We start from the raw sequence: 26,262 nt of genomic DNA on the forward strand, positions 1-26,262 counted from the left end.
TCCTTAAGTCGTGAATTATTTCCGACTTTGTAGCTAATTAAATCTACGGATTTAATTTAATGATGATCGAATTAAATCTATGGATTTAATTTAGCAATCTACAGTTTTAATTTAGATTTTTACAAGACAATATAGATATCAGATACAAGAATTATTCGATTAATCTGTATCTGAATACAAGTGCTCGACATTAGAAAAAACTCGATACCAAAGTTCAAATACAGAACAACCAACACTGAAGGATTTTATTTGATCACATCACATATTTTATTTAGATTACATTTTGAGATCACATCACAACTTTACAAAAGAGAATGAAAAAGGGAGAGGTACTCCCTATGCTTACACATCTGCAACAAGATAATGGGGAAGAGAAGGGCACTCCCTACGGTTTACACTCTACCATTCTCCTACTCCACCACCTGCCAAGCCCTCTTAAATTAAGGAAAAAGAGGGGAAATGATGAAAAGAAAAGGGTGAAGGGATGTATGCTGTAGCAGCAGCAGCTAACCCCCCCTACTCCCCCTTTCCATGCGGCTGGAGCAGGCAGCTCCCACCTGCTGCACCCCTGCCACAACACCAAGTTTAAGAAAATGGGAAAAAGGAAAAGGGTGTGGAGACATGTGCTGCAGCAGCTGCACACTCCCCTATTTTCCCCTTCTCTTGAGCCTGCTGCACTTCTCACACTCCAACAATACAGCCTTCTAGTTAACTCCACTTTTCACTCCTCAAACCACCACCTTCTCCATTCAATACTCAGCAACACCAACAGGATTCTGCACTTCATCCTTGCCAAGAATTTCAAGTAGGTAATCCTTGGCTTTAATGCTTCCACCTTTATGTTCATATTCACCTGCATTGATGAACAACAATCTGTAACTACCTCAGTTTCCAATCATTTTATTTAATGCTCACAGCCAACAACAACTATTCTATTTCAGATTCTATCCATTTGAAATCAATACCCACGGCAGCCACCCAACAAACTTTCAAGGTATTTCATGATATCTCAGTTCACTCTCTTCATATACATATATCACATCCCAGTAGAGCATACTTTATATATTAGAAATGCAGTAGAGAATGAGCATGATCACAATTTCATAAGATTATGTAGCAACATCAGACCTTGTAGACGCACTGAATAAGGGAACCTTTTCAACTCTTAACTGTAATGAACGCATATAAAAAAAAGGGGCAGACTCACTGTTAGGATCACTCACTTACACATGAAACTCAAATCGTGAATCACCATTTACGACGAAGTTAATGATGTCAAAAAGGAGACTAGTATATGACTTAGCTTATAGGGAAGCATCGAACTCTGTCCTGCCCTATCGAGTCGAGGAGATGACGGAGGTGAGCTTCTCCAGCACGATGGAACCAGACCTTGACAGCAGCGGCATCGACGGAGGGACGCGGCCCTGTTCAGTCAAACCGAGACGACGACGCGACGATGGAGCTCTCACCGGCTTCGAAACTCAGAGAAACACTGGAAATGGCGGACCCCCTGCTCGCCATTAACTGAACCACAGCAGCACCGGAGGAGCGCTCGCCGTTTGTTCTTCTGGTCAGTCGATTGGAAATATGGCAGCACAGCTTCGTCGGATCTAAGAACGGCGACAGCAGCGGCCCCGATCACCGATCGCACAGCTCTCGTTGACTCTGCCGATTTGGGAGGATGAACGGTGACGAACGACGACTGTAAATCGCCGGGTTTACAGAACCACGGCGGCGGCAGCGACGATTTGCAGAAGGAGATGAGCTAGAGCTCGATTTGCAGAAGGAGATGAACTAGGGCTCGGGCTCTCTCCACCGACGCTTCGAATCGAGAGAGAGGAGACGAAGGAGCAGACCGGCGTCGAGGTCCGGAGCGACGCCGGCGACTGGAACGGCCAGGATGCGGGGCGGCGACGGCTGGATCGAGCGAGAGAGAGATGTTGAGCAGCAGATTGAGTGAAGAGAGGGAGAACCGGCGGCGACCTCGCCGTGAGTCGCCGGAGCAGCAGGAACAACGGCGCTCCTCGCCGTTGAAGAAGAAGAAAGGGGGGGTGGCGGACTCAAGTGAGAAGGGAGAGAACACGATTCTGGGAAAGATGGAGACGGAAGTGAGAAATATTAGAGAGAGAGAGAGGAAACTGTCACACCCCAATTCTTGAATGAATAAATATAATCGAGGTGCAACTAATTCATAGAAATAAACAAGGAACAACCTTGTAAAAACCCGAAATAGGATTAGAAAGTCGGGTTATGCCCCTTTGGATCACAAGTTTTGTTTCATGCTTCTGACAACCGACATTCATTGGCATAAATTAAGTAGTGAAGAGTCTAAGCTCGGTCAGATATATCATTTGAAATTTAACATGAAGATCTTAAGTTGGGAAAACAAAAGACTGATATGAGTAATTGCTACAGCGGAAGTCTAACATAGGAATTTATCGCTAGCCTCAGCTCCGTCCCGTCAGCACCGGCCAGCCAACCTGAAAACATTTGAAAGTATTTTTGGGCTAAGTACTAATGTACTTAGTGGGCATGCATTTTCTGAAACATTTTATATTTTAATAAAGACAGTTTATCCAATCATACTTGACATGACTTAGAAGGTTTTAAATTGAAATAACTTCTAAGCATGTTAAAACATTTTCTTTCATTTGTGCGCAAATGTCACACTCCCTTTCTGTTACTCGCTGTGATCCCGGACCTTTTAGCCACCGACGGATCTCTGTCTCCCGCTTACTTGAACTGAGGGCGTAACCCAGACAAGTTTACTTTGACCTCGGGACGCTACCCAGGCAGGCCTGATATTTCTCATGCTCCGGAACACATCCAGCCGAGCACCCTTATAACGCCTCTGGTTAGAGCCCGATGGAGATCAACCCACCGAGTCAACTAACAAGTGTACACAATTCTCAAACAACGTATTAGGTCATAAGAGAACCTCAATTGATTAACTGTGCGAGCCTTAAACAGAGCAGAGTGCACATAAACATTTTATTGGATAAACAGTTTTCATTACATTAAATAAACAATTTGCATTTCATTGAAACATTTAGAGCTTAATAACTCAATCATACTTTGTACATTTGGAAAGTAAGCCCACCTGGATAGGCAAAGCCTGAAGATCATACACATAAAAACCTGTCTTGGGAAAGCAGCGCTAATCCCCCTGGTCACAAAGCCTACAAGAAATTCTATTCTTAATAGGTCTCGTGAAGCTAATCTTAAGTCATGGTGTAGTGCTTATTATTCTATGATTCACTTAGCCGGGTTTTCAAAATTTAATGAATAAATAATTGAAAACATTTCTCTTGAGTTGAGAACACCAACAATATTCTTACTCATCTATTTTTAATAATTGGAATTATAATTAAAACCAATTAAATCATAAATACTTTTATTGGCAAAAATATAATGAAATTTCATGTCATGCTTAGCATATAATAAGTAATTTACTTAAAATATGCACATAATAATAATTTAATATTATTATGAAAATTAAAAATAATTAATCAAACTTAATAAGTCTAATTAATTATAATAGTGTAGCTCTTTAAAACAAATATGCACAATCCAATTAAATCAATAATTGGGCAGGCCCATGATTTAATATAATCAGAAAGCCCAAACTGAAATTTTAATACAATTAAAATCGGCCCAAAATAAAAAGAGCCCAAAACCCAAACCCTTTCTCTTAAGCCCAACACTCAAAGCCCATCACCCTTCCTTCTTCTTCCCATCAGCCGCAACACACGCAACACCCAACTCTCACCAAGCCCAAAGCCCAACCCTACACTCTCTTATCTCCCTCAAATCGCACAACACTCATACACACAAGCAGCTGCGCAGCAGCACTCTTCTCCCTCTCTCGGCTCCCTCAAATTTCCGCCGCCACGGCTCCTCCTCCGGCGACTGGCCGCCGCCCGCCGAATCACCACATCATCTTCCTCTCTCCTTTACTTTGGTTCCGCCAGACCCCCTTCTCCCATCTCCCTCATCGCACCAACACAAACTCACGCACCCAGCCCTCTCTCCTTCACGCAGCAGGCGCAACCGCCGCGGAGCTCCGCCGCCTCCGGCGTCCTCGCAGCAGATCCGCCGTCGCCTCCTTCTGAAAATCCAGCGGACGACGGCAGCGGCTTCACGCCACCACCACCAGCGTCCTAACCCCCAACTCTCTCTTTCCCCTTGGCAACGACGAGCGCCGCCGCCCCTCGGTCTCTCTCTCGGCGACAGCAGCAGCAACAGCTCGTCACTGCGCCGTCGACGCACAGCCAACCTCTTCCCACCCCTGACTCGACTCATACAAGCAGCAACAACAACCAACCGATTCGACGCCTCAAACTCGAAAGCAAGCTAAATCAAGATCAAGACTCCTCTTTTCTTTCTTTCGTTTATTCACAGACTTGAAAAACTATTTAGTACTTGCTTATGCACATACATGAATGTATATATATATATATATAAATATATGCATATATCTGTGAGATGATGAATATGGATTTGTTTCTCTGCTTTAGGCTCAATTAGCACAGGAAGAATTGGGCATAAACTAATTGAGTTAGAATTATAACCTTTTGGTGAGGTTTCGGCTGGTGTTTGTTGTTGTATTTGTTGTTGTTTACTAAGCTTCTGTGAATGGAGTTGTACAAGAATTTCAGATGTTGCTTTATTCAAAATTTGCAAGAGAGACAAGGAAGAAATGAAAGAATTTCAAAGTTCCAAACTTACATGTGTAGTTATCATAACGCTTAGGAAAGAGTTTTTGATTTGAGTTTGCTGAAATTTAAGGTGTGTTGCTGCTGGATTGGTGAGGGGAATGATTGCTGCTCTGTTTCAGTTTTCCTTCACGAAATGAGTGGTGAAGGAAAAGTCTTGATTGAATTGGGAGAGTTGAATTAGCAGAGAAATTTGGGGCATTTGATTGCCTCTGTTCATGAGGGAGTAGGTGGGTTATGTTCATGAGAGAGTAGGTGGTGTGCTGCAGTAGAGAAGTTAGTGATGGGAGTAGGTGTAGGAATAAAATAAAATAAAATAAAATAAGCATAAAATAAAATAAAAAAAAATCTTCCAGATTGTACTATGAAAACTGTAATAATCGTTCAGTGTTTGCTAAATAAAAGCTCGTAAAAATGCTTTGAATGCTAAATTATATAAATATGCGACACACATAAATTCAATAACTAAATTTACAAATGTTTTTGTAAATCATTTTTGTTGGAATTAAAAATAAATTCTTTTTCTCAATCCGGCGTGAATCATCTTAAATCTACGTTCGAAAATTAATTCTAAACTTAGCTCGGAGGAAACGGGGTATTACATCCCTCCCTCCTTAAAAAAAATTTCGTCCTCGAAATTACATACCTTGATAATCTAGCTGGGTATACTAGTCTTTCATTTCATTCATCTCTTTTGTGACATTTTCCATCCTGTGATGATTCCACTTCATGATGAGAACAAAATTATTGTCTCATAAAACTTGAACCTTGCGATCAAGTATCTGGACTGGTTTTCTTCATAACTTAAGTCCTGACTAGGACTACTTTATCTGGCTTAATCAAATGCTTTGGAATTAAACACATACTTTCTTACTGAGAGACATGAAACACATTGTGCACGTCTCCAATACTGGGTGGCAATGCCAACCTATAGGCTACAGGGCCTATCTTATCTAGGATCTCAAAAAGTCCTATATAACGGGGTCGTAACTTGCCCCTTTTTTCTGAAACGTATAACTCCCTTTGAGGGAGAAACTTTGAGGAAAACTCGATCTCCAACATTGAATTCTAACTCCGATCGGCGTTTATCGGCGTAAGACTTTTGCCTATCTTGAGCTTCTTTGATTCTTTGCTTGATGTGGTCGACCTTCTCAACCATCTGTTGGACCAGTTCAGGACCTAACAGCTTTCTTTCACCCACTTCATCTTAGTAAAGTGATGAACTATATTTTCAGCCATACAAGGCCTCATCTGGATTATTCCAAATGTTGCTTGATAACTATTGTTATAAGCAAATTCCACGAGAGGTAACAAATCCTCCTAACTTCTACCTTTGTCTGCGACAATCGTTCGCAATAAAAATTTTAGAATCTGAATCGTTCTTTCTGACTGTCCGTTAGTCTGAGGATGGTACGTTGTGCTGAAATTCAGCTGAGTGCCCATTGCTTCTTGTAAACTTTTCCAGAAACGTGAGGTGAATCTAGTGTCACGATCTGACGTGATAGATACAGGTACACCGTGGAGGCGTACTATCTCTTTGACATATAACTTTGCAAGTTTCTCCAATCCAAATGTCATTTGAATTGGCAGAAAGTGCGCTGACTTTGATAATCGGTCCACTATGACGCTATATCTCTTTTTATTACCTTCCACCAGAAAATTTTCTTTAAATCCTGGTGCATCTTTGTACTGCCTGGATGTGCAGTGTAAGGAGTATCATGAGCCTCGCTCATAATCTCGTTCTTTAATTCTTCTTTGTGTGGCACACACAATCTTTCACCAACCATAAGTGCGTTATCCTTTGCTTCAGTGAATCCTTTCGTTTCATTCGTTCTTGCAGCGAGACGCATCTTCTCCAAGAACCAATCTTCTCTTTGTGCTTGCACAATTCTTTCTCTTAAATCAGGTTTAGCTGTCAGCGCAGCTACACAACCCGATACTGAATCTGGGGAATAAATACTCTCTAAACTGAGTGAGGCGAAGTCACGAATCAGTTCCTTCTGCTGGGTGATGAAATACCCTAGCTTAGCCTTCGTCTTTCGACTTCGAGCATCAGCTACTACGTTCACTTTTTCTGGATGGTAACTAACGGTGTTATCATAATCCTTTACTAATTCGAGCCATTTTCAAATCCTTTTGCTCGAATGAGTACTTTAAACTCTTATGATCTGTAAAGATCTCACACTTAACTCCATAGAGGTAGTGTCTCCAAATCTTCAGCGCGTGCACAACGGCTGCTAGTTCTAAATCATGAGTTTGGTAGTTCAACTCATGGGGCTTCAATTGACGAGACGTGTATGCTATCACTTTCTGATTTTGCATCAACACGCAACCCAATCCTAGTTTCGAGGCTTCAGTGTACACCTCAAATTCTTCATTCTCCCCTGGTATTGCTAACACTGGTGCAGTAGTCAACCTAGTCTTGAGCTACTTAAAACTTTGTTTACAAGCTTCGGACCAAACATACTTAGTCCCTTTTCTTAAAAGTCGAGTCATTGGCCTAGCCAATTTCGAGAATCTTTCGATGAACCTTTTGTTGTAATCTGCTAGATCGAGAAAACTTCTGATCTTATTGACATTTGATGGTGCCTTCCATTCCTTGACTGCTTCGACCTTGGCGGGTCTACTTTGATTCCTTCAGTCGACACTATGTGACCGAGAAACATAACTTCCTTTAACCAAAATTCACACTTGTTGAATTTGGTAAACCATTTCTCATTGCGCAGGGTTTTGAGTACGATGCGTAAGTGCTCTTCATGTTGTTCTTCGGTCTTAGAGTATACGAGGATGTCGTCGATAAACACTAAGACAAAAATATCGAGATACTGATGGAAAACTCTATTCATTAGGTCCATGAAAACTGCTGGGGCATTCGTTAAATCGAAGGGCATCACTGTGAACTCGTAAAGTCCATAACGCGTTCGAAACGCTGTCTTTGGAATGTCTTCTCTTTTCATCCTGAGTTGGTGGTAATCAGATCTTAGGTCAATCTTGGAAAACACACCGGCTCCTCTCAACTGATTTAACAGGTCGTCTATCCTTGGAAGAGGATATCTATTCTTATGAGCTTGCTTCAACTTCTTATAATCAATACACATCCTTAGTGTATCATCTTTTCTTTTACATCTTTAATTAGTGCTCCCCATAGTGACATACTATGTTGCATGAAACTAGGTCTGGTGAAAATTTGGTAATTCATTGGAAAAAATATCTTTGTACTCTCAAATCTGTTGAACTTCCTTAATTGTTTCCTTCGTCCTAAGTGATCTTTTCAGATTGACTAGGGAATTCTAACATCAAACTTTTCTCATCATCTTCGTAACTTTCACTTCGAGGATTAATGGCACTCCTTCTGCCATGTAAACTCATTTTCCCATTTCCAAATGGTTATTTAATGGGGGTTTCTAAGTTTCCATTGTGGTGGCGTTCCAACTTTATTCTTGCTGTAGCTTCTGGCACTTTAGCCAAAGCATTCATTCTCTTAGCTTGAGCCTACTAGCCTTGGGGTTGGGTTATACCTTAAGTTTACTTCTAGTGCTTTCCTTCCATTTAAGGGTTTCCTCTATTTCTTTCATTTCATTTTCTTTTTCTTTACCTCCATCTTGAGGTGGTGTACATATCTTGTTTGTGCGTGAACTTTTTACTTCTCCATTTGTTGTAGTGACTCGGTGGTGAAGGTCTCGTTCATTGCTTGTTCCTTCGTAATGTCTCCCTGGTTCACTAGGGGAATTAAATATCTCATGACGCGATTCATTCACGAACTCCTTTACGCATTTCTTATTATTGTCCACCATGTGGACCACATATTAACAGCTGGTTGAAAACTAATGATAAACTGAGTAATTCTAATTGCTACTATACTTATCGTAATAAAGGATATTCTATTGTGACAACTATATAGTGCGAGTCTATATATTGTGATGATGCTCTACCTCAAGATCAAAAATCTTAATTGACAATCACCAAGATCTTAGTCATGTGGGCTGGCCAGACCCAACAAAACAAATCACTCAGTCAAATGGGAGTTTCGCCCCCAATCATGTCAACTTCTAATTCATGTAAGGCTCTGGTCAAACTTCTAACTTAAAACACTTACTAATAAGTACTTCATCATAAGTCATTGATACCATGAAAGTCATTCTATGCCGTTCTAGCAAAGCTATCACGACTGACATCATAATCATAAGCAACATAAGTTCTTATGTGAAAAACTTAATCTCACCGCTATTGAAATAGCTCAAGTGAATCCTTAGTCTTAAGGCAGTGCCTCTATGTTGTAACATCTCTATGTTAAACATTTCTATCTTACCAGTCTTTACTTAAATCGATCAAGCGGTGCTATCACGATTAACATTCTCAAAGCATTCTTGGGTGGTACTCAAACAGTTTGTAAGAGGATCCACCATTCTAATCGTATAGGCAGCTAGCCTAAAACGACAACATAAAGCTTTCTCATTCGTTCATTCTCTTTGAAACTTGAAACATGTTGACATTAAATGCCACATAAAACTTTTCTATTGCCGGAAAGATTCAAAGAATCTAACTCGACCATACATCTGGTATTCGTGAAAGGCTCAATAGTCCTAAACACGACTTTAACTCATCTTATCGTTAAGGGCTCGGGTTGTCCCAAACACGATACTTACTGGTTACATGGGTCGGAGACCCAAAATAACAATATGAAAGCGATTAACAATTCATAACTTATAGCATATGGAAAGCGGTAAGCAATTCACATAGCATCATTCATTGAAAGCGCACACTTTTTCTTTTCTTGGAAACATTCATAACATCTGAAATACATATATGTATATTTTGAAACTATTATCGTACCTTGGTTGCGGCAGTGTGACGGTGAGCTGAGGGTTACTGACATTCTTAGAAGTCTAGAGATACTATTCTAGACTCGACATAAAAACTTATGGTTATCAGAGACATGAAAGGAAACTTATGCTCTATCTCATATTCTATCTCCTTACTCAACTCTATATAAACTCTCCACTCATCTCAAATCCTTAAGTTCAAGGATAGGTTTCAAGAAAATCATGGTTCTAAGTCTCGATTTTTCTCTCATATAAGGCTCGTCTAATCTCATTCAAACACATAGACAACACAATCACCTAAGGCTCATAAGAAAAACACAATCAAACATTATCAAAACATGCTTTGTTTTTTACACTGACTCAACTTCAAAATCTAACCTGTTCTGACTCCGACACCTCCTGGACTCGAGACTCATACCAAAAGAAAGGTCTTCGAGTCTAGTTTTATATAAAAAAAATTAGAGTCAAAAACTCCAAGTATTGTAGGAGATATGACTGTTTTACTACAGTCTACCATATTCGGCAATTTTGAGCAATCGAAAACTTGGATTTTTAAAAAAATAGTAAACGTTGTCAAACTGGGCTCAACTTTGGTGGATATCTAGCTAACACTATAAGGTTAATACCATAAAAATTTTGAAATCTAGATCACACAGGAAGCTACTGAAATGAATGACTCTTTCTCCTGTTCTCTGAAATTCTCGGTAGTAATGTGCAGTTTAGGTTTTGTATTTTATAAAAATAGTAAACGAAGTCCACATGACTTGAAATTTTACCGGTGTGCTTAAGACTCATGTAGGGATTTTCTATAAAATTTTCAAAGCTATTAGACATCTAAAAACCGTCGATCACAGTAGGTCAGTAGGCCTACGAAATTCACCAAAATCTCATTTCAAACTCTTAAATGCTCAACCCAACATCCCTTCAATGAAAACCAATCAAAGCTCATTTTAAACACATATAGCACTTGAAAATATTCAAGCACATTATAATACTCATCATACTCAATCTTGACTCTCTTCTTACATCATAACCTCAAATCTTAAGTAAAACATTTCAACGAACGCATCATTAAAATTCTCTTCTCATTTTCGTGCTCAAAATTACTCAAATACTCAAACATGATCTCATTTATCATATAAATCATTATACACATATAGATTCCTTTTTATCATGTAAACTAAACTCTAATGAAACTTCATGTATCATCATAAAACTCTTAATAAAACATGACAAACTTTCACATAATGGTCATAAAGCAATTAGACCTCATTTTATCAATCATCGACTTCTCAAAATATGAAAACTCAAAAACTCATACAAACTAAACTAAGTCAAAATTTCTTAGCCAACAAAAGACTTACTCAAACATAATTATACACTAATATCATGCTCAAATACATATATCTTAAGCCAAAATCACTTAAATAACACATAGGCAAAAAGTCCTGATTTTTATTAAAGTAAACTCTTTGAAATTTAATAAACACACATGATACCTTAATCCATTCATAGATCTATCAATCTTAGCCAATTAATCTCACATATAACCCATCAATTTACAAATTAGAGCATAGATACACATATCCCTAATTTTATTAAACTAACTCATATCAAAATCATCAATTGACATCATATACTCAATTTACTCCATCAATCATCATCATATACATCTCATGGACTCATCTTCATCATCTATTAATCATCTTAACCATTGACTCAAAAGTTCCCAATTTTGGGTAAACTAAACTCCATCGAACTTTCACATCTCAAGGCATATACTTCACACATAACATCATACAATCTAGATCTATAAAAAAATAAGAATCACTTAAAACTATCGTAGACCAATTAACTTAAGTCCTCGTACTTGAACACTATATTACGATCTTAGCTTGAACTCTGAATTTCTATCATAATGAGTGGTCGATATCATTTATAGGACAAAGACTAATCTCAACTAATTACAATGAGACACAATTATACGAAGCCATAATTTGGGTAGTATACTACGTCAGTAGACTAACACTTCTTAGTCTTATCAATCAAGGGGATCTTATTATGACAACTCACGAGTTGCAAGGCTCAAACTCAACACAACATCAAAGCAAGGTGTTGTAGAAATTGTTCAAGAGAATCAAAAGAATGACCAGAGGGTATGAAATGATTAACTACTAGGTCGAACAAAATGACCTCGAGTATGAACCCATCTGGCTTTTCAACCGAAAGTTGAAACACATGGATTTTCAACCCAAAAGACGTCTACTGAGATTTGGATCATGTGGACTGGCCAGGTCCAACATCATCACCTCCCAGTCACACGGGAAACATCGTCCCGAACTTGGAGAGCCATGAACATACTATACATAACAAAACATAAGCTTATCATGACAACTAAACTTATCTTAAGGTTCCCTATCCTATTGATCTCAAACCCCAAACCTCTCTTAAGACATATACACACAGACATACGTACACAGGCGAAACACACTATTCTTAAAATCTATCGTATAGCAAAAGTCGATTCGATGTTCCGTCGCACTTGAACATTCGAACGTAGAGACTATGGTTCAACCTTTGATGCAACGTTTACCTTGAATTCGTCGCGTATCGTCATTCTATGCTTTTCCTTTACCTCGTACATATCTTTTCATTCCTCTTTGTAGTTCAAAAGAATCATTGTTTTCTTGAGGGAGCTGAAATGCTCTAAGTTCTCTTTCATTCTTCTACATCATCACCTTAAGAATCTAGATTGTAGAGATATCCTACTAACCTAGTAGTCTATGTTCTTTTTTTTTGAAATTGTGATCATGCAACTTATAGCAATCTATGTTCTCTGGGAAAACATATGTAAATTTTTCTATTATTCGTCTGATCATAACATCATAGATTGCGAAAATATGCCATGAAAGACAAAACATTCAACATTTCATCATAGCATGCTCTTTACATAAACATATTCATAAAACATCTTAGAACAATAACATCTTTAACACGTTGAACTACAGTTACCTTCTTTCCTTGATTGAGCACGATGCAATGGAGTGTTGAGCGGTGCCATATAAACCCATGTAAGTCTAAAGAATCAAACTAGACTCGACTCTTTTAGAATAAGGTTTCTAGGGCCAGAGCGAACGAACTGCTCTGATACCATTCTGTCACAGCCCGCAACCCTTAATGACAATTTAGCCGGGGTTATGACTTGGGGTGAACAATAAGAAATGGAAATGGACAATTACTTAACATTAAGGTATATGAGAATGTCACTCATAGATAAGATGCTAGGATCATATATGATCATTTGGATACTTATAAAACATACACATGAAGGAGAACTGATTAAGGTGGGTTACCTAATAACACGTGTCACAATTTCATAACATAGAGTTATTCTAATCAAAGTGTTTTGTAGCGGAAAACGTGTGAGATATACATATGAAGATGTATACTCAAGGTTACATTTCTTGAAATGTCAAAGGAACACCCGCTCAACATCATTCCATTCCATCAGCTGCTCAACCTGCATATTTAGAAATACATGCAGGGCTGAGTATAAAAATACTCAGTGGGCACATATGCCTACTATGAAATATAACATGCTTCGTAAAGATTTAAATTGTCATGCCATCATAAGCAGTACAGCAAGGGGTTTTTCGCTAAAAAGGCCCAAGCTTACTAAATTCAGTTGTGATTCTTAAAGTTCGACTGCAGTCTAAGTTCTCTTGTAATCTATCATATCTGGAACTGTGTGCCGGAGAGGTGGCCACCTCTCACGGTCACTTGACCGGCCAACCCGCTAGATGACTCACGGTCACTGGTGTACACTAGCCCTGGCAGGATAGCTATCAACTGCTCAAGACCCGAATTCGATTGCATCATTGGCAAAGCCAAAGCAGATAGATATCATACTAAAATTTAAACATTTTATGGCAAGACAATACTTGAAATAACTTTAACTCAAAGATTTTGTCATGAAATAACTTGCTTGAACGTAACATTTAAACTCATTTGATATATATATGAAACTGAAATTAACAGCTAGATCATCTCATGCATTCATTCGTATAAGAGGCCTACGACACGCAGGGGATCTCTATATACGTATAGTAAAAGTAATGCCCACCTGATTAGGCAAAGCCTGAAGATCATAATCACATATAAACCTGTCTTGGGAAAGCAGCGCTAATCCCCCTGGTCACAAAGCCTACAAGAAATTCTATTCTTAATAGGTCTCGTGAAGCTAATCTTAAGTCATGGTGTAGTGCTTATTATTCTATGATTCACTTAGCCGGGTTTTTAATGAATAAATAATTAAAAACATTTCTCTTGAGTTAAGAACACCAACAATATTCTTACTCGACTTTCTTTAATAATTGGAATTATAATTAAAACCAATTAAATCATAAATACTTTTATTGCAAAATATAATGAAATTTCATGTCATGCTTAGCATATAATAAGTAATTTACTTAAAATATGCACATAATAATAATTTAATATTATTATGAAAATTAAAAATAATTAATCAAACTTAATAAGTCTAATTAATTATAATAGTGTAGCTCTTTAAAACAAATATGCACAATCCAATTAAATCAATAATTGGGCAGCCCATGATTTAATATAATCAGAAGCCCAAACTGAAATTTAATACAATTAAAATCGGCCCAAAATAAAAAGAGCCCAAAACCCAAACCCTTTCTCTTAAGCCCAACACTCAAAGCCCATCACCCTTCCCTTCTTCTTTCCCCCATCAGCCGCAACACACGCACACACACTCACGCTTAAGATCTCACTCTCTCTCTCCACGCCAAACCCACCGTCCATCTCTCAGAATCCGCCGCCGCAGTGTAGCTCGCCGGAGGAGCAGCAGCTACAAGCCGCCGTCACCCACCTCTGCTCCAGCCGACAGCAGCAGTCAGCCGGACCGCCGCCATCGCCGTCCGCCGACTCCGGCCTCATCTCCCTCAACCTATATCTCTCTCCGTCGACAGCAGCGACAAGGTCCTGCCTTGTCGCCTCCCTCTCATTCCCCTGCTTTGGACAACTAGCGGTGGAGCCGCCGAAAGAACCACCGCCGCGGAAGCTCACCGGGGAAACGGCTGTAAGCCGCCTCGCCCGTCGACTCTCTCGACCTTCCGGCAACAGCAGCCAAGCCACCGTTGCCGACACCCTCACAGCAAGACACTCAACACAAGTTTCTCCCTCGGCTCTCTTCTCAGGTCGACGGCAGCAAGGCCGCCGGCCGTCGCCCTTCAGCCCCCTCTTCTCTCAACCCTCTCATCTCTCTCACTGTTCTCAGGTAACGACGATTGTCGCCCCCGACTCCCTGCAACAGACCGGCGAGCAGCAACAAGCCACAACCGCCGCCTGTCGACTCCCTATTCCTGGCCGGACGGACAGTGGCACTGAGCCACCGCCGTCGACTCTCTGCCCAGTCCTGACTCGACTCACACACATAGAAGTATCGACCCGACTCAACACAACAAGTTCAAGACTCTGACTTTTCTCTTTTCTTCTTTTCTATACATGTTTTAAATGTAAATATATATGACAGTGTATGAATATGCACCAAATGGTGAGATGAAAGTATGTGTGTGATTCTTGCTTGCAGTGAAGATTTTTATACAAAATGAAGTGGGTTTCTTAATCAAACTGTGAAATGAAAATAAGCAAGAATTAAAAGATGAAACCTTTGAATGTTTAGTGGGGAAAGTCCTCAAACTGAAAGCTTCGTGTGATCTTCAAGAGTTTTTGATTTGAGTTTGCTGAAATTTAAGGTGTGTTGCTGCTGGATTGGTGAGGGGAATGATTGCTCTCTGTTTCAGTTTTCCTTCACGAAATGAGTGGTGAAGGAAAAGTCTTGATTGAATTGGGAGAAGTTGAATTAGCAGAGAAATTTGGGGCATTTGATTGCCTCTGTTCATGAGGGAGTAGGTGGGTTATGTTCATGAGAGAGTAGGTGGTGTGCTGCAGTAGAGAAGTTAGTGATGGGAGTAGGTGTAGGAATAAAATAAAATAAAATAAAATAAGATAAAATAAAATAAAAAAAATCTTCCAGATTGTACTATGAAAACTGTAATAATCGTTCAGTGTTTGCTTAAATAAAAGCTCGTAAAAATGCTTTGAATGCTAAATTATATAAATATGCGACACACATAAATTCAATAACTAAATTTACAAATGTTTTTGTAAATCATTTTTGTTGGAATTAAAAATAAATTCTTTTTCTCAATCCGGCGTGAATCATCTTAAATCTAAGTTCGAAAATAAATTCTAAATTTAGCTCGGGGAAACGGGGTATTACAGTTGTCCTAATATATATAAATTAAATCCGCAGATTTAATTAACTCACGAGTCTGAAATAATCCACAACTTGAGTAAGAATAAAATCTAATTCCATCTCGCTTAAATAAATAACGTGACTTTGCTAAGTCAGTTATAACTCTGAAATAATATCATTGATTGCTTAAACAATATAAATTCAGGATCATAAGCTGAATTCATATCAGAATAATAACCGTTTTCATTCACTGATGAACATAAATAAACACTCATTACTGGATTTAATATTTATAAAAGAGCGGGTCACTACAAATAAAAATGTAAATAAAATATATTTAGGAATAGATTAAAAGTAGTTGAGAAATTTAAGGAAAGAATATTTTAAAAGAAAAATAAAAAAATGATAAAAAAATAAAAAAACAATTTTAAAATAAAAAAAAAAATTCGAAAAAAAACGGCAAAAAAATGAAATTTAGGTAAAATAAAAATGTAAATAAAATATATTTAGGAAAAGATTAAAAGTAGTTGAGAAATTTAAGGAAAGGATATTTTAGTAAAATCATAAATTAGCAAAAAACCGGCTCAATCAAAAAACCTTAAAAAAACCGGTTTTTCATGCAGTGTCCGGACACTGCAGTGTCCGAAAATCTTTATTGTATAATTAATGTTCTTTCTCCTCTCGTCTCGTCCCTCCCTTTAAATCTGTCATTATTTACAATACCACAGGTGAAATTAATATCCAATCCAAAGTAATTCTATCTTTAATAAACATATCATAGTCAACAAGTATGACATTAGAACAGGCCATGGGCATTTTGCCATTGCAACTCAAGATGTAACTTGTAAGTTCTTATCCGCGTCTCTCTTCTTCTTTAATAGTTGCCATGATGATTTTATGTTGATTGTGATATGCAGATCATAATGTTTTCTCCTTCTTCTGGAAATCAAATATATTGAAGTCCGACCAATTTTTCCATTTATGCTATTTACGTTGCTTATAGATTTTAAGTATTCTAGTATATAGTTCTACTTTATCACTATTTCTTTTTGCTTCGCGTTATCCACACCAAGTAACCATCTTGTATTTTTTTCCTGAATTTGACATAACTCCTCACTACAAGAAAAATGCTAATACACGACATGTAAAATGTGTCATCTATTAGAAAATCGTGTATCGTAAATGTAGGTGTAGTCTATTAGGGGCGCTAATAGACGACACGCACACGTGTGTCGTCTATGCGCTAATAGACGAGGCGGGCGTGTGTATCGTATAGACGACACGCATGCATCTGTCGTCTATTAGCGCATAGACGACGCAGCCGTGTGTGTCATCTATAATCTATTAGCGCATAGACTACACGCGCCCGCGTGTCGTCTATTAGCGCAATTTTTTAATTTATTATTTTAGTTTTGCAATTATTTTAGTCTATGACCATAATTCTTGTAGTGTAGGTCCAACATTCAAATGTGCTCAGGAATAGTTTACATGTTTGCACACCCTATAAATGACATATATACTGACACTAATGATCAGAAAACTGACAGACCAGAACAGAAGGTATTGTGTTTTAATTATAATCAGATTTATCTAAGCTTCTTAAATTTTTGCCCTGGTTTTGAAGTGGTTAGTTTGATGCTTCAATGTTTTTTTTACATTCTACTTTGCATAATCAATATTAATATCGGGTACCTGATACCCGATTAAGTCGGGCAGCATGTCAGGATCTGATATGGCGTGTGTTAGTTTTGTGGGTATCGGGTATACCAGACGGGTTTGCGGGTATAACCGAATACCTGATTAGGTTTTAATTACATAATTTATATGTGATTTAATAATATTAGTTTATATATTTATTTGATTTTGATGGAATAGATTTGGAGTTGGACTGTTTGAGCGTTAATTGCCTCTTTAAATGTTGATTGTCAACTGTGCAGATATTTTTTTGATCAATTTAATCACATTTCTTGGTTAAAAACTTAGTAATTAATTTAGTTTTATCCCGATGTAGGAATTTCCTACATAACCAGTGGGGGATGATCACCTGAATTCTATCAATGTATAGTCATGCTCATGATCACCAAAAGAACTAATCATGTAATTATAACATATAACGTGAGAATTAAAGAAAAAAAAAGTACTTATATACTTAAATATATTTCCCGGTCATGTTCATTCTAACATTAAACAAGGGTAGCTGCAGGTAAGTTTGATGTTACCAAAATCATTTATTTTTAGTTTGCTGAGTCAATTTAGTTCGTGCATGTCATATGACACATCAACTACCAATTGGTAGTTCATTGGCTGGCTCAATGCTGTGCTTTTCTCAAAAGCGGCGAATTAAAGAAAGATGCACGATGAACCTTGAGAATTGCATATATTAAATTGTGCTAATACTGGGTTTGCGGGTACCTGCTCGGGTATTAGGGTACTTGACGACACATGTCGGGTCGGATGCTGGTAGCCGGTAGGTAGATTAGTGTATTTTGCAGGTCGGGTACCCACAAATTTCGGATAAGATACCCGACCTGATCCGTTTTGACACCCCTATCGGTGCGTCATTGCTTAAAATGCTCATTAGTTATGTACCTGAGAAATTACGTGGTTTTGTAAAATGGCACTATATGTTTGTACGTAGAGTCACCTATCTAGCATAGCCATGCATTCTGCTTGACAAAAAAAAAAAACTATGTAAGTAGGTGGTTGTTGTTTCTCGCGTCATGGTTGCTTGGCAGGCCATTGGAATGTTTTTCATTGTTTAAACTTGGTATGGACTTGCTCCATCGTTCTGTACGTACCGTGTAAACTTTAGTTCTATATGTTGTCAAAGTGAATTTTCCGTCTTAGTATATTTGTTATAGTAATGATCTTGCATTGGCGAAATGGCTCATGACTCTTTATCATTTGCTACCATGAGATTATTTTCTCAGGCTTTTTGCGATTTGGAGCCCATATACATATATGAAGGCACTTACGACATCAACAGCCTTGTAACCGGCAGAGAGATCAGTGAAATCGCTGGTTTTAGGTCCCCGAGTCATCTGTGATACACCCAATCCACGAGTTGGCTGGGTTAAGTTTGCTTGGCTTCTGTGTTCAAACTTGTATGTTTCATTGTGTATTTTGAGATAAACCAAAGTAATGTAAGTCCGGTAACTTTATATAAATAGTAAGTAAAACAGTAGAAAAGAAAACAAATACTATATTTATTGTATATAAAAAGGTTCTTTGATCAATAATAACAATGAAGTAGAAAGATTACATAATAAAATGCCACAGGTGGCAAAGTTTTGGTTGACATAATCAACCTAACCCTTCTAAACTTTCTTCACAAAGTTTACTCCAGTACACATTCCAATCTGCTGCACTTTGAAAAAGATTAATTGACATCGGTTCCTGCAAGTTGGGAGTTGGGCATGAAGTAATAGAAGTAATCTCCAACACTTGTTCATAATCATAAATATCGAGTTCTTTCAATATTCGCTCAACCCAATCATAAACTAGTAGTTGACGGAAGCCCTGAGCAGTTTCTTGTAAAACATACATCAATGAACCATTCAAGTGCAATGGTTTGTCAACATTATTGAGATTGACATCTATTGGAAATCCTTGACATCATCTAATGATACACAGCGGAAATAACAGTCAAGGAAAAGATCTAGATTTACAATTGATTCATGTGTAGAGATTACAAACACACAACAGTTAATTAGAATAACTTACTTGTTGTGTAGCAAATAATCTTGTAGCAATTCCTCCACTACTTTGGTATCCACGTATATTGCAGATTCGATGCAGGAAATAACAATCAAGGAAAAGATCTAGATTTACAATTGATTCATGTGTAGAGATTGATGGATTTCAATAATGTGGAAGAAACGGGAGATGATAATAGAGAGAGCGGTGCCGGTTTATTTATAAGGGCGGATAGGATTGATGAGCACTCTATATTTTCTCAGTTTGCTTATGGTTGTAGTGTAAGTTTCCTCTGCATTAATATAACTTAATTTCAACTATAATTATTGCACCCTGTTTCTTTAGTGTTGAGAAATGCTCTCACCTGCCCTTGCTTTATATATCTCCCAATATAGTTTTGTGATTCTTAGCACACTAAATGTCTTGATGATTATGCATATAACTAACATGTACTTGCACATATCAGATAGAAAGAATATGGTATAATTTGAAAGAATAGTATTGCTATAAATCAGGAATATGGTAGAATTATGAGCTCGTTTCTACTAGTGTTTTAACTTGAACGATGTATCACTTTCTTATGTGTAGTATTTTTCAATTTGTTTTTGGCAGATTTTTGGAGGAAATGAGAGAGGCTTCTCCGGCGAACCCACTACACAATGGGCTTTGCTTTGGAGAGATCCATATAGTCGATCAAAATATACTGGTATACCTTATTCGCTCTGTTATTCTTGTTTCCTGACATTCTTTCTCTCTTTTCATTTCTTGACATACATTATTTGTGAGTGGTTGAGTTTGATATGTCATCCTCGTTATTATGCTTGGTATTACATGCTCATTCGGTATATTTGGATTCTTTGTAAGATTAAGTCATTCTATTCATGGTTGGTGAATATTTATCTATTGGGGGTTGAGACAAGGAATATCAGATAGTTATTTCTAGTAAATTATGCTTTGATAATGAGGTCAAAATATAGTAGCTTTGAAGAACTATTGCTCATTATGATTGCTTTTCTTATTGTTGTTTCTTCTTTTCTTTTTTCTTTTGGTACTACAATATCTTGTATGTTTGGTTGCTAGTACTTTTGTTGGTGCAGAAACATAGTTCAAGTTCATATTATATTTACACATTGTTTAATGTATAAACACCAAAGTTCAATATTATTGAGAATAACATTGTTTGATTTACCACAATCGTGAACAAAATAATGTTTTGCAAAATTGAGAATTGTTGAACACTTGAACTGATTAATAGTTTTGATGAATAAGTCAATAATTTGATGAACATACGATAACTAACTTTAAAAAAATTATAATCCAAGTATTGAGATGAATTAATGAAAATTAATTATAAATGTGTTGAACATACATGAAAATAATATTGAACATCGTTCTTTTTGGTCTGAACGGAAACATGCATTCACCAATAAAAATAACCCCACATAATTATAAATGTGTTTGAATAATCCACGAGCTCTATTTCACCAATGATATTTTGAAAATCGTTTTTTTTTTGACAATTTAGAAGAAACTTTATTGGTTCAAGATTTCAAAGTTTTATTGTTTCCTTTTTCTTTATGTGTTTTCTTCGAGTGTATGACATTTCAATAACATTCTAGATATTACTCTTGGATTTAATATTTGATTTTATTTTGCAATGGTTTACTAGAGTTATCTTTATATAATGTTGTTATGTTGATTGATGAACGTATGTATTGATAATATATAAATGAAAATCCAGCAATATTATATTTTTGTTATGATAAAATAATGAGTAAATGTAGTTCATAACATATATCAGATATGTTCATTGTATTTTTTTTTTAAAGATTCATTAATATAATAGGTATAAGATGTAATTTCATATATGTATTGTTCATTAGTAAATTGGAATCATTTGATAAAAAAATATTTTTGAAAAATATTTCGTAAATATTAATGAAGAATAATAATTGGGTAGGATAGGATATATTGGATGTTCAAAAAAGTTGTTGGACGTGTTCAAAAATTGTTATTTCGTGTATATTTGTAGCTTATTATGTTAATTGGGTTTGAGTTTTTTTCTCCGTTCAAGCATCTTAAGTGATATTTGTCAATGAATATATTATGGTATCAAGATTAGTCCTAAGAACGAGCGTCTATTAAAAAATAATATATTCAATTGCACAATATGAATACAATGAGTGAGTTCTACAAGCATCCAAAGAACATATATACTTGTGCAATCCATAAAAATTCCCTAGAAAAAAGCTTAAACAAATTTAATTCACGATCGAAAGGATCAATTAGTAAGTTGAATTTCTTACCATTTTCATAGGTTACAAATAGGGGTTGGACAGCTTTTTCCTTTTATCATTGAGCAAGAAATAGTATACACCAAGAGGAAAAAAAACAGGACAAAATAATTATAATTTTCAAAACTCGACCAGGAAAAAGGAGAAAATAACAAGGCAAGAAAAATAATTTTCTTAAAAAAATAATCCCTTTGAATTTGTGTGTTGAGGAATTGCAGTACAGTTGGCAGTGGGAGACTTGAGGTGTTTCGAAAGATATATATGCAATAAGGTGTTTTCAGAGACTTAAATTCAATTAATTTAAGATTAATATAAAAATGATAAAATTAATATTATTAATAAAAATAGAATCAGATATCACATAGATACGGTAAATATAAAAATAATAAAATTAATATTATTAATAAAAGGAGAAAAAGAAAGTATGATAAATATGAATCTCAAATAGATCTACCAAAAATTAAATGAATGATCAAATATCACAATGGTCATATGATTGGAGATTAATATCGTAATCAATCTGGTGTATGGTAGAAAAGATGTAAAATATAGATACGGTAAATTAGTTGTTTGGTAATTTAAATTAAAATTTAGATTAAATAATCAATTATCATTCTGAGCTTTTATATTAAACTAGTACGCTTACCCGTGCGATGCACGGCGAACATCAAAATTGAACGACGTGTTAAATAATAAAATATATATCAATATTAAATAAATTTAAAATATAAGTAAATATATACTCCCTCCTCCGTCCATCAATTCGTGTCATAATTTGTCATTTTGGTTCGTCCACCAATTCGTGTCATAGTCCACTAATTAATGTATTGACATGTACTAATTGTAGGTCTCATTTTCCACTCAACAAATAAACAATACACTTTTTTCTTAAAACTTGTGCCCCTTCCCCTAGGATATGAATTGGTGAACGGAGGGAGTATTATTTTTAAAAATATAAAATTAAACTCAATAAAGAACCTAAATCTAAGAACAACTAAATTTTTAACTTTGTAAAAAACATAATAATAATTAATTTACTAAATAATTTAAATAAAGAAATCATAATTTTGTAGGAGGGAATGAGTATAACTTTTTTACGGAGTCACATATCCTTACTTGGAAGTGACACAATTCTCAACGAAAATCACCATCAATTGCTCCGGTGAAATCATCAGAAATCATCATAATCAATTTCTCCTATCAAATTTTCATTCTCTTTAATTAATTACCGATTAAAAATCCACTCTTCTACTCATTCATACTAAATTTAACTACACATGCTACAAAAATTTCTATATATTTTATATCAACATACATATGCCTCGTTTGTGGTGGTAGGGATAAGCATAATTGAATCGTAAACGAAAAATCATATCAAATCGATTAGTTTCGATCGGTCGAAATTGAAATTCAATTTTTGCCTGATTGTAAAATATGAGAAGCGAAATTATTTCGATCAATTATCGATTTTGGGCTAATTAATTTAAGGTAACCGACCGAAACACTATTTATTTCAATTATTAATTATTTAATTTTATCATTTAAATACCAATTCAACTCCATTTCTAAAGTGTGTGACACGTCTTTATCTTCAATTAAGAAAATAAATAAATTACTTGTAACCTAAGATAAAGATTGTTTCTTCAATTTTAGTCTCACGCCGCTCAACCGTCTCTCATCCATGCCGCTCAATCTCATCAAGCTCCTGTTTCGCCATGGGCAGTCAAATCTCCTCCCTCCACCCAACAGGCAATTAACACCTACAACAACATCCAATGCCAAGTGTGGCCATGACATTGTCCAACTATATCCTCGTCCCACCGTCGTTCCACTCTCAGTGAGGTTGTCGATCGTCCCTCTCACTGTGACTCTGCCCCTTTGGTCGTGGCGGTCTTCCAAATTTCCTACTCGCCCCTGTCAAATTACAAATGATTCACCAGATTTTATAAATTCTTGATTTCTTTGTAATGCATTGGATCCTTTTCTGTTATTGCTGGAGTTTTTTCTTTTGCAATAGTGAGAAGGAAAGCTAAAACTTCTTGATTTCTTAGCTTTAATTTTTCTGCATATTTTTGTTAATGGTTTGTGCATTTGCATTCGGTTATATTAGTAACCGACCGAAACTTGAATTCAGTTTCGGAACGTTGTATGGTGACGTCGACGACCACGACGGAGGAAGATTGTTGGAATTTTCAGATGTCTGATGTGAAGAACAACCATTATTTGTGAGAGTATTTGATTGCAGATTTGTTAGGAGGAGGAAATTGGGTGAACTTCTTCTTTACCGATGTCGCATCTTCTTCTTCATCTTCGCTTATTCTTCTTCCTCGCCATTTCATCTTCTTCTTCCCATCTCAGTCCACCCTTTAGTGCCGCTTCTTCTCCTTCTTAATCGTTTCTTCTTCCCATTTTAGTCCACTCTTCACTGCTGCTTCTTACTCTTAACCATTTATTCTTCTTTTTCTTCTTCCCATCTCATACCTCATAAGTATATTGATAAAAAATGATTGTTAGCATAAACGAAAATAAAGTCAATTGGATCTATATTTTATAGCTTTAAATAAAATAAGTTGGTAATGGTGGATTTAGTGGGGTGAACGTGTGCAGCTGTAATGGTAATCCCACGTTTTAAATTTTTCATAAACAAAAGAACTGAGAATTCAAACTTTTACGGAGAATTTGTTAATTTTGAATTTTTGCCGGGAATTTGTAGCCGTTAAAACTCCTTCTTTATATATAATATAGATTAATTAATAAACTTAAACTAAAAAAAAGAAAAATCCAGATGCCCTCCACCACCCGCGGCGCTTGCCACATCCCCCACCCTACACGACCAAGCCTCAACCCAAAATTGCTAATTTCATCTTCCTCAACAAAGCAAGGAGATTACGATGCCAAATTAAAACTCTCGCTGAAGAATTATAACCATCAAATCGAAAAGAGAGCCTTCAAAATGTTAATTGCTACAAGCGAAACAGTAATTAACAATGCAAAAGGCAGAACATAAGGAGATTACTGAGATTTTTCTTCAGCCTTGATACTTATAAAGTGATTGAACAAATTGATTAATCCTTCCCCCGGCGCCAAAGCTGCAACCCAGACCCCCCCGGCGGTGCGGCGCTGCACCGCCGCCGCCACCCGTCACCCCACCGGCGCGACAACCCAAATCCCCTCAGTCTCAGCGTCGTACGCAAACAAAAAAAACCCCATCGTCGATTTCTCCTTTCACTGAATCAACACCAGTCCCCCCACCTCTTTTTCTCCTTCATTGAATTAACTCCCGACGCCTCTCCCCCACCCGGCGTTGCAAAACAGAGATGCACACAAATACCGAAAAAGTTGAATTCACGATGAAGAAGGAAAAGGGTCATCAAATTCTTTACCTCAGTTACTGTTCAAATTATTAGTAGCTATCGGACCTCCTTCGTCCGATCTCCTATATGTTGGAAACTGTGATTTTAACTCGGGCCCAACTTTTATCAAGGGCCTTATTATACTCATCTACGATACCAAACACCTAGTTTAACCTAGATATATTATCTATCATGGTCGTATCTTGCTTACCAAACATATACCGATATCAAATGACACAAGCAATCAGAAACAATGATCAAATATCAAATATTGAGAAATTTAGCGAACAAAATCAAGAAATCCAATTAACTTGACATCCCACGTTCGCACAATATAGCAACCGCTTATCCCCACAAAATCTTCGCACACAGATAGCAACCGCTAATCCTCACAAAATCCTCATACACCGAATCTACTAACTACATCAATCATCAAGAATTAATTTGACGTTTCTAATTATCACCACATCATCCTCATGGTGGTTTGAGCGGTATGCATCAATCAAGTCAGGTGAAACCCTGTAGTCGACGTAGAGATCGCCCTCATAACCAGGAATGCCGGCCATGGTTTTCAAATCTTGATCCGATGCTACATACATGAATGGCATATTCACCAATATATCGTTAACAAACGTACTTCTCTCGGCTTCAGCTTTCTGAATGGTGCGATTCAGCAGGTGTATCTTCGCGCTAATATACCGAAAGTCTAACAAATTTGGTCTGATTGGATCCATCTGAAACAAAAAAAAAGGAAGAAAAAAGAAACAAAAGTAAAAAATCAACGTAGAAGAAATATAAGAAATCGAGAAATCGGATTTACATCGGAACTTGAAGAAGAAGAAAGGTTGTGCGATTGGCGATACGAAGAAGAAAGGTTACGCGATTTGTTATGTAGAGGATGGCTGGGCCGTTTGGCCCAAAATTGTTTTTTTAAGCTCTCAACTTCGAGAATATATTTTTATGTAAGGTACTCGATCTCTACTAGTATTGATCTAATTATAGATTTTGTTGTAAATATAGTATAACGAAAATAGATTATTAATTTTATCAAAAAAAGAAAATAGATTATTAATATTGATTATGAGTACATAAACTAGG

The 26,262-nt window shown here is 36.8% G+C and overlaps 2 long non-coding RNA genes across 2 annotated transcripts; both read right to left on the reverse strand.

The window, feature by feature from the left end:
- Window positions 1-2,317: 2,317 nt before the first annotated feature.
- Window positions 2,318-3,384, reverse strand: LOC131013032 (uncharacterized). The gene is made up of 2 exons (XR_009097566.1): window positions 3,101-3,384; window positions 2,318-2,480 (listed from the first exon to the last, which is right to left on the reverse strand). It is a non-coding gene; the product is annotated as an uncharacterized LOC131013032 (long non-coding RNA).
- A 22,012-nt stretch (window positions 3,385-25,396) lies between these two features.
- Window positions 25,397-26,262, reverse strand: LOC131013033 (uncharacterized). Its single transcript, XR_009097567.1, has 2 exons — window positions 25,985-26,262; window positions 25,397-25,898 (listed from the first exon to the last, which is right to left on the reverse strand). It is a non-coding gene; the product is annotated as an uncharacterized LOC131013033 (long non-coding RNA).

The sequence above is a fragment of the Salvia miltiorrhiza genome, chromosome 2 (assembly GCF_028751815.1).
Source record: "Salvia miltiorrhiza cultivar Shanhuang (shh) chromosome 2, IMPLAD_Smil_shh, whole genome shotgun sequence".
Taxonomy (NCBI): domain Eukaryota; kingdom Viridiplantae; phylum Streptophyta; class Magnoliopsida; order Lamiales; family Lamiaceae; genus Salvia; species Salvia miltiorrhiza.